Source organism: Bidens hawaiensis, unplaced genomic scaffold, assembly GCF_021521415.1.
Source record: "Bidens hawaiensis isolate Kalapana, Puna unplaced genomic scaffold, B.hawaiensis_p1.1 tig00015291_1, whole genome shotgun sequence".
Classification (NCBI taxonomy): Eukaryota; Viridiplantae; Streptophyta; class Magnoliopsida; order Asterales; family Asteraceae; genus Bidens; species Bidens hawaiensis.
Window position 1 is genome coordinate 491,972 of NW_027492362.1, and position 10,991 is coordinate 502,962.

Sequence of the window (10,991 nt, forward strand, 5' to 3'; positions counted from 1 at the left end):
ATGCCCTTCATAAGTTAGAAACTAGACTAGACCTTAATTAACATGGTCGGTTAATATCGTTAACTTTTGTAAGTCCGTTAACTTGGTTAAGTGAGTTTAACTAACCTTGTTAAATAAAGTGACCCCGGTGTGGATCGTTGCTTGTTGTTTTTACAGCGTTGTTGTTGTCACATGTGGGATAGTTTCGGTTCGATCTTGATGAAGTGGTTAGGACGGACACTGGTGGATGGGGGACAAGTGGGTAGATAGGTGCTCCGAATCGCCTGGTCCTTTCTTGGGATCTCCATAGCTTTTGGCAATCTTTTAAAAGAAACCCATCTTGGCATGCCATATGCGTGTCTCAATGTGAGGGCTAGGAGCTTGGGTAGCAGATTTGGATGATTCCTTTTTAACCATCTTCGGGGAGATCAAATGATCTATATCGTCCAGAGAAAAATGAGCAGCATGCTTGTTAGCAGACATAGACATGCCTTCAAATACAACAGAGCAGATAAGTTTTTCTTTTTTATTGATAAAATTAAAATACTTACCTTTACAATTTATACTTACTTGACATATTGCTTTGAGGGGAAGTATCTGACCGTTCGGTTTCTGAATCTGAGTCGGGGATCCTGATCTTAAAGGACCAGATGGTTGGGCTCAACTTGAGGAAAGAAACTACCCTTTCCTTGGTTCCCGGGAGCTTGGCAAGATGTGCGAAGTTCTCAACTGCACAAAAGAAAAAGAAATCAGTATTCAACTCTAAACTAACAACAACATCAGATGCAGCAATCCTACCCTGCTTTATCCACTTGGTAGGAAGAGCAATCCCGTTTGGGATTGAATCTCGCTTGACGAAGAAAAATTGGTTTTTCCAGTATGGATCGTTTTGAGTGACATTGTCAAGTGGAATGAGCTGATGAGGCTTGGATTTGAACAGAAAGCGGGTAGAACCATGGGTATACAAGGAGTATACGGACCGTCGTTCCAGTCAATCAAAAACCTGATTATTATAAATAGTTAGAGCAAGTAGGGTATCGTATCACAAGGAGTATGTGGTCAATGCAATTCGTGTACAGATTTAATATTATGAAGTAAACAGTTTTAGTGCTGATCACACAAGCAATAGTTTAAATTAAGAGAACTAAGCAACGAACGAACAAGCGAGTTGTAAACAGTTAACAAAGCAAATCACACACGGGAATTCAAGTAAGCAACCAAACAGTATCTCATGCAACCTAACAGATTTATTATTAACGATTAACTAAAAACTGGTCAACCAGACAAAACCTTAGACGTCAACAATTACTTTACACACGGCACTGGTTATCAAACAGTCCTTGCCGGTGTGACTCAGTTAAGGGTAATTGTACGTTTTATCGTATTCAATCTAACCAAACAGTTATACGACTAATTATCTAGCAACTGGTAACAGATCATTCAGACCAACGTAAACCTAAACCGACCGAACACACAAAAATACTAAACATCAATAATCATATATCAATCATCAATAATCAAAACATAAGTATTCTTAATCACAAGAGAAAAACTGTAAAGAGTTGATGTGTGCTGCGCGTGGCGTAAAATATAAAAGGATGGGATGATTTGCTTTTGCACAAGATCGTGTTTTAAATTTATAAAAGTGATTTCTACAAAGACTAAACACACACAAAATAGGCAAGTGTACCTATCGTATATGTAGAATAGTATTGGTAAGAACCAAGTATCGATCCGTGGACACAAAGGTTTCTAATGAAACGTTGCTTTGCTTTAATCGGAGGTTTTAATCACTTTGGGGTTAATTTTTGAACTTTTTATAAAATGTAAATACTTATATATAATATATAGGTGACCAAGATAAGAGATTCTAAACGAGTAATTCAATTATGTGAAGGTTACCATCTAATATCTAGAATCCACTCCATTGTTCCTTGATGATTAATAGTTAAACATGTGATAGACTTGTCCTAATAATATATGATAGAATTATGATCCTCATTTTGGAGTGAACACATTCTATGACATAATGAATAATAGCATGCATATTTTCAAGTCCATCCTATGCTTAATAGCATGCTACCCCGAGAATGTCAATTTAAGTAGATAAGCAGTTGGTAATGTAGAATGATTAGAATTGACTTCGATTTCTCAAATACCAATCCTAACAACTTTGAGTGGTTGTAGTTAACTCACACAACCTCCCCTTAGTTGATTTATGTAGGTTATAATTACACATTCTGTTAACATATGATTTCTTTAACTAGCATGATATCCTAAGCAAAGCCATTTTCAGATTACCAAGACTTAGAGAAATACATCATAACTTATATCTCATCCTTTCTAAGTACAATATAAGGATCCATGTTACGATAATGTATCAAAGTATTTATATCTTTCAAGAACACGAATCGATCATGAACGATTGCCAATATAATTGACAATCACCAATTTTGAATTAGTATTTTAAGATGGTGAAACATTTCTCATCAAAAGATAATTGTAAGATAACCATGTACTTTACCAAACTAAACTACATGTTTTATATAATCATCAAGTAAAACAAAGCTTCTTCATAGATTTTAGATGGTAAATGGAGTTTAGTTCATAATGAGCATGATGATAAACATTAAGATGGATGATAATAACAAATACATGATTAAACTTGGAACAATCTAACCAAATGTAGATGAAGCTTCCTTCTTAATGATGATGATGATGGATGATGACGATGGTTGATGGTGATGACCTCCAAGCCTTCAAACTCTTCACTAAATCTTCTATGTGAGTGTTAGTGTGCGTTTTTATAAGAGAAAACCGGATAGAATTCTTTTCAAGGCACCCCAAATGAGTGCAACATGAGCCACTATTTATAGGCATTATGGAGTGTGAGGCACGGCCCCGTGCTTGATGGACACGCCCCTGTGCATTTTTATGACATGTGCCAGATTCTTTTTGTCGTTTCTGGAAGGTAAGCATGGCCCCGTGCTTACGTAGGCACGCCCCCGTGCTTTTTAGTGACATGTGCTAATTCTTTTTGTCGTTTCTGGAAGGTAGGCACGGCCCCGTGATTCATGAGGCACGCCTCCGTGCTTTTTAGTGACATGTGCTAATTCTTTTTGTCGTTTCTGAGAGCTAAGCACGGCCCCGTGCTTCCAAAAGCACGGCCCCGTGTCCAGCTGTTCACTATTTTGTCTTTTCTTGTAAATTATTTTGTCTTTTCTGAAAAGTGACCAGAAGCACGGCCCCGTGCTTCCAAAAGCACAGCCCCGTGTTTCCTAAAAGCACAGCCCCGTGTTTCCAAAAGCACAGCCCCGTGTTTCCTGAAAGCACAACCCCATGTTTCCTGTTTTCTTTGGTTTTTCTTTGTTTTTTTTCATTCGTTTCTTCGTTTGAGGCTTGAATTCACCTGAAAATACATTTTAACATGATAAGTAGTTATTTTAACTATATTATACGATAGAAGTTGCAGTTTTTAGAGATTACTTGATGCTAAAAAGATGTATATTTTTATATACATCAAACAATCCCACACTTGAACCTTGCTTGTCCTCAAGCAAGCTACTTATAAATATTCTCTAAAAATAGCAAGTTAGAACCATAGCTTAAACATCCCCAAAAGAGTTCCAAGAAAATGAGAACAAAATAACCAATCTTAAATCATAGGAATATATGTAGTGATATAAAAAAATGATTTTGTTTTTATGAGTTTTCGTTTATGCAAAACGTCACGTTCTCACAATGTTCACTCACACTCGGTTTTATATCTGATCATACCTGTGATGTATGTATGTGAACACTCAAAATGCAACCTGTGAAAAATAAGCTTGTAGCAATTTCAAATCTCCACCTTTGTGAAGGGTTGTATAGATTAGAAGGTAATATGGGTTGGTTTTGTGAGTAGGGATTTGGTACTTTATGGTGGTTCAAGGGTTTAGGTTAATGAGAATGATAAACACAACTTCTGCTGAATGTCGGGAGTTTTAAGATGTCTTCAACGGTTAGCTCCTTTCTCCCGATTGTTTTTCTTTTTCTTTTCTTTTTTTTTTGTTTTTTTAGTGACTCTTTTAAGGTCAGATCGTCAAGACCAGTTTTGTCGAGAATGTGGATCAGTTCTTCCTCAATCCTTCTCTGAACATAACTCCCAATTCTAATGGATCGTTCGGCTTTGAGCCTAATAGCCCCTACCCTCATTAGTTCGGTATATTCATGTGAGACTGAGTTTGACTTTTTCTACATCTTTCTTCGTGGGATCAGTTTTTGTATCCTAAGCATCGTTCATATATTTTTGCTCTTCTTTACATTGCATTTTTGGAAACTCCACAAAATGGTGGCCTTTGTTCATTTTGGCGCCACTTTTTCTTCACCTCATTTCTAAAGAGAAAGATTCTCTCCCTAAGTTCTGGAGGCAACCTAGGTTTTTTCGAAATGTATGTAACAAAGGAAATTGAAATCGAAAGAACGCATTTCCAGTTCTTTAGGGTCTGCCGATAAAAGACCAGTGTTGTATTTACCGGTGAGAGGGATAAAGTGGTATGGTAAGATTTTTGGTTTTGTGATTTGAAGAATGGTTTGATGGGATTGTGACAATATTACCTTCTTCCTTATACAACACTTCGTGCGGTCTTGAAATGAATAATTGCGACAAGTTCTAAATCACACGAAACATGTGACTCACTCAAAGCTTCCGAAAAATATTTATATGGCATGAGGTTTATCTCACAGTAACGAAGGAATTGGGTATGAACGCCATATTTTGCATAAATTTCTTCCCGGTATTACAAAACTTCTTTTTACCTTTTCACTTTTCTATGGTTATAGTAGATTAGTAGTTGGTTATTTGCAAAAAAATTTCTTGGATTTTTCTTTAGGTTTTGTTATAAAGCTAATCTTTGTTTGCTACAAAAATTTTGTTATTAGAGAATCTTATAATTAGTTGAGCAAGCAATTGGTCAAGTAATTCCCCTCCCCACACTTGAATATCACATTGTCCTCAATGTGAAAAGATTCATAAAAAGATTAATAATAAGATTCATATGAAGTATGGAGGGTAAAATGGAAAGGAACTTCCCTACGGGCTAACGAAATTTCGACAGAGCGTCCCCTGTGTTTTGTCCGTTTTCCTGTAGTGTACCTAAGTAGTAAAACTGCAAATAACTAACAAACATCCAAATCACAATTATTATATATTTATTATTATTATTATTTATTTATTTATTTATTTACAATGCCTAGTTTAATCAGGGTCTTGGCCAGACCCTACTCCCAATATGTTTATCAGTTTTGGTGGAGGATTAGTACCTCTGAGACGGTCTCGAATGGTCCATCGATGTATGGTTTTAATCGATGTCCATTAACTTTGAACTTGTGGTCGTCAGAATTTGAAATCTCAACTGTCCCATAGTCAAAAACTGATTCAACTATGTGTGGACCTGTCCAACGAGATTTCAACTTTCCTGGGAAAAGATGTAAACGTGTGTTATATAACAGTACACGCCAACTTGAAATTTGTTGTTTCCTTTTAAATGGGTGTCGTGTAAACGTTTAGTCTTTTCTTTGTAAGACCATGAATTTTCATATGCCAGTGCTCTTAGTTCTTCGAGCTCGTGAATTTGATCTTCTCGGTTTTTACTGGCGGACATTAGATCAAAATTCCCTGCTTTCAGAGCCCAATACGCTTTGTGTTTTAGTTCCACGGGTAGATGACATTCCTTCCCATAAACAAGTTTGAATGGTGTTGTTCCTATGGGGGTTTTGTAAGCCGTCCAGAGGGCCCACAAAGCGTCATCTAACTTTTCTGCCCAATTTTTGCGATTCATTCCTATAGTTCTTTCTAAAATCCTTTTAATTCCTCGATTCGAGACTTCTACTTGCCCACTAGTCTGAGGGTGATATGGTGTTGCCAGTCGGTGGTGAACCCCATATCGTGCTAAGACTTTGTCCATCAGAGCGTTACAGAAGTGGGTACCTCTGTCGCTGATTAGGGCTTTCGGAGTACCGAATCGTGAAAATAACTTTTTCAGAAATCGTACAACTACTCGAGCATCGTTAGTGGGAAGAGCTTGTGCTTCTACCCATTTAGACACGTAGTCGACTGCTACAAGGATGTACTTATTTCCGAATGAGTTAGGAAATGGGCCCATGAAATCTATTCCCCATACATCAAAGACCTCACAAAATTGAATGCCTTTTTGAGCCATCTCATTTTTGGCTGAGATGTTTCCGGCTCTTTGACAAGCATCGCATGCTTGGATCAAAGCATGTGTGTCTTTATATATGGTAGGCCAGAAGAATCCTGCATCAAATACTTTTCTGACCGTAGTGGCGGTACCGTGGTGTCCATTAGTAGGTCCTTCATGACAGTGTTTGAGAATATCTAAGGCCTCCTTTCCAGCTACACACGTACGAACTACCTGATCAGCACCTATCCTAAACAAGTAAGGGTCTTTCCAGAAGTAGAACTTAAGATCGGAGAAGAATTTCTTCCGCTGTTGATGAGTGAGCCATATTCTTAAGATTCTACATGCTAAATAGTTCGCGAAATCGGCAAACCAAGGACTTTTATCTTCCTCCTGCATGACTGCTTTGATATGCATGAGAACATCATGTGGATAATTATCATTGCTAATTTCCTCGTGGTGTCCTTTTGAAGCTGGGCATTCTAAGCGCGAAAGATGGTCTGCGGCTACATTTTCTGCTCCTTTTTTGTCCTTAACTTCAATGTCGAATTCTTGGAGTAGTAGAATCCATCGGATGAGTCTGGGTTTTGCATCTTGTTTGTTGAAGAGGTATCTTATGACGGCATGTTCGGTGTATACTATGGTTTTGGAAAGCCCTAGGTAGGATCTAATTTGCATCTTGTTTGTTGAAGAGGTATCTTATGGCGGCATGGCCGGTGTATACTATGGTTTTGGAAAGAACTAGGTAGTATCTAAATTTTTCAAAGGCGAAAACTACTGCTAATAACTCTTTTTCTGTTGTGGTGTAGTTTTCTTGTGCATTATTAATAGTTTTACTGGCATAGTAAACTGGGTGAAAGTGTTTTTCTTTGCGTTGTCCGAGTACGGCTCCAACTGCAAAGTCACTTGCATCACACATAATCTCGAATGGAAGGGTCCAATCGGGTGTAGTCATGATTGGTGCGTTGATAAGTTTGTCTTTTAATATGTTGAATGTTTCAACACATTCTTCAGAGAAGACGAATGTTGCGTCTTTCTCCAGAAGTTTGGTCATAGGTCTAGAAATTTTGGAGAAGTCTTTTATGAAGCGGCGGTAGAAGCCTGCGTGTCCTAGAAAAATTCTAATGGCTCTGACTGAAGCTGGTGGTGGAAGTTTGGATATGGTTTCTATTTTGGCTCTATCAACTTCTAGTCCTTCTTGAGAAATCTTGTGACCGAGAACAATGTCTTCCTTTACCATAAAGTGGCATTTTTCCCAGTTGAGTACTAGATCCACTTCTTTACACCTAGCTAAAATTTTGTCTAAGTTTTTCATACAATGATCGAAGTAGTCTCCAAATACTGAGAAGTCGTCCATGAAAACTTCCATAGAGTTTTCGATCATTTCATGAAAGATGGCCACCATGCAACGTTGGAAGGTGGCTGGAGCATTACATAATCCAAATGGCATTCTTCGGTAGGCGAAGGTTCCATACGGACATGTAAAGGTGGTTTTCTCCTGATCTTCAGGAGCAATAGGAATTTGGAAATATCCGGAAAATCCATCAAGAAAACAGTAGAACATTTTCCCAGATAATCGCTCAAGCATTTGGTCGATGAAAGGAAGTGGAAAATGATCTTTTCTTGTGGCGTCATTAAGCTTCCGGTAATCAATGCAAACTCGCCAGCCTGTGATGGTTCTCATTGGTATCAACTCGTCCTTTTCGTTCATTACGACCGTCATTCCTCCCTTCTTGGGTACTACTTGAACTGGACTTACCCAAGGTGAATCCGAGATTGGGTAGATTAATCTGGCATCAAGCAGTTTGATTACTTCCTACTTCACCACATCTTGCATGTTGGGATTGAGACGTCTTTGATGTTGGACCACGGGTATGTATTCTTCTTCCATGAGAATTTTGTGAGTACAAAAGGAGGGACTAATGCCCTTGATATCCATGATTTTCCATGCGATAGCCTTCTTATGGTTTTTGAGAACCTTAAGAAGTTCGTCTTTCTCTTCTTTAGAAAGGTGAGAGGAAATAATTACTGGGAGTTGAGAGTCTTTTTCAAGAAAGGCGTATTCGAGATGGTTTGGTAGTTCTTTTAACTCTAAAGCTGGCGGTTCTTCGATTGATGGTTTTGATTTTTCATTACATTCAGTGATCTCATATACTACTTCTGATGCTTCCTGATAGTTATTGACAGTATTGAGATTATCGTTTTCTAAATTGGGTTTGGTAATAGTGTCAGTTAAGATTTGCGTTTCTAATGAGGTATTAATGGAAGATTTCCGCACATAGCAACTCACGATAGAATCAATGATGTCGACACAGTATAATGTGTCATCGTGATGTTGCAGATATTGCATAGATTTTCCTATGTCAAAAGTGATTGCCTCGTCATTGACCCTGAGAGTGAGTTTGCCGGTGCAAACATCAATTATAGCCTTTGCGGTGGCTAAAAAGGGTCTTCCTAAAATCAGAGGTACACTTTTGTCTTCCTCCATGTATAGAATCACAAAATCTACTGGGAAAACAAACTTGTCTATTTTGACAAGCATGTTTTCAACAATGCCCCGAGGATATTTAACAGATCGGTCAGCTAACTGAATGCTCATGCGGGTGGTCTTTGGTTCTCCTATCCCTAGTTTTGAAAAAACCGCATAAGGCATTAAATTAATACTAGCTCCTAGGTCAGCAGGGCATTGCTAACAGACAAATTTCCTATGAGACAAGGGATAGTAAAACTCCCTGGATCGGTCATTTTTTGCGGCAGCTTGCTTTGAAGGACAGCTGAACATTCTTTACTCAAGGTGACATGCGATAGCTCCTCCAGCCTCCTTTTGTTGGTCAGCACTTCTTTGAGAAACTTTGCATAGTTCGGCATTTGAGCAATGGCTTCGACGAAAGGGATGTTGATGTGGAGTTGTTTGAAGAGTTCTAAAAACTTCCCGTACTGAGCTTCCAATCTCTCCTGTTTCGGCCGTCCAGGGTATGGAATAGGTGGAACATAAGTTCGGACTGGTTCCTTAGGTTGTACGGTGCCTGTCGGGATCAGTCTTTCCTGCATTTTCTCAGGGTGTTGGTGCATTATGTCAGTAGTTCAGTATCTAGTGTCTGTAATCGTGTTAGCTTGTTTTGTTTTGGTTTAGATAGATTGTCTCACAAGTTCGCCTGATATAAGCGAACTTGTGGACAAGCGAAGTTAATGACAACTTCGCCTAGGCTGTTAGGGGAAGTTGTCGTAGCATATATATTCATGTGTTACGGCTTGTATAGTAAAAAAAAGAAAGCCAGAACGTGTAATTGTGATTGATTGTCACATGTTGAAAGGTTGCAATACAACGTGTCTTTTGAGTATTGTAATGTGTATTCGTGTTCGATGTTAACGTAGTTTGCATCTTACGCTCGTATCGTCTTACGTAGGGATTCCGCACCTACGTAGTACGAGATACTTCCGTGTAGATCCGGCTGGGAACCTACAATTGGTATCAGAGCTTGTGCTCGTGATTGTGTGGTTCGGGATTATCACACGAGTGTAGAAATCGTTCCGTTCGACTATTCGCGGGACGAGTTTACGTTGAAATACCGAGTTTTAGTGCCCTACCCATCTCCCACTATCAAATATTACCCATTACACCTTCGCATACCTCGCAATACGTCAAATTAAAACCTGCAAAAACCTTGTGTTCATCAGGCGAAGTTGCCGTCACTGTTCGTAGGGTTTAGGCGAAATTATAAGTTTAAGCGAAGTTGTCATTAAGCGAAGTTAAGTAGCAAGCGAAGTTAAGTGTTTCAGCGAAGTTAAGGAATCAAGCGAAGTTAAGCTTAAGTGAAGTTAAGCATAACTTCGCCTACTGGTCACTGTTCAAATTAAAAAAAAATTGTGTGTGTGTTCAAGTCGTGTTTCTTTCAGCGATGACTTCGATAAACATTATGGAACTGGTGAAAATGGAAGTTGAAGCCGGTTCAGCAACTAAGGCTCCGAAAATGCTTAAGGGTACCGATTTCGTTGCTTGGAAAGATCGGTTCGAACAGTATGTTAAATATCAAGATGCTAAGATGTGGGTGTGCATACAAGACGGATACATTCCACCAACATCCTTGTTTGAAGGTCGTGATCAAATAAAGAAGTACAGTAAGATGGATGAGGAGGAGAGGAAAATGTATGAGTCATAGAGTAAAGCTCATGCGGCAATCACCATGGCTCTTCCACAAGAGATTCTTCACACCTTCAGGAAATACAAAACCACTAGAGAGCTATGGGAAGCGATAGAAAATCGATATGAAGGTAATGTGGGGATACGTGCATCCAAAATTAAGCTACTCAAAACCCAATTCTCGGTGTTCAAATATTTGAAAAATGAATCACTTGATGATATCATCACAAGATATTATCACCTGATGACCGAACTTAGAAATTACTCAATTGACTATAAAGAAGAAGAGATTGTAGAAAAACTTCTTGATGCTCTTCCACCGAAATGGGAAATGTACACGGTTTTGATGAGAGAAGATAAAGAGTTTGCCAATATTGATTTAGAAACAGCAGTCAATAAATTACGAACTTTTGAACTTAACATGGTTCGGAAAGAGACACCAACTGATCAGGTTCAGGATCCGGGAATGTATGGTGCGAAAGTTACTTCAAGTTCAAGTTCAAAGTCAGAATCCTCTGCTTATTACTCAAAAGGAGATTCAAACTCAAATTCAACTCATGATGGTCATGTGACTCTCAACATGGATGGTGATGTATGTTTCGTAGCTGCAGGAAGTAATTCTTCAAAACCTCAAGCCACAACTGGTAACTTTTCATCAAATGTTCCAACCAACGACTACTCACAGATGCCCA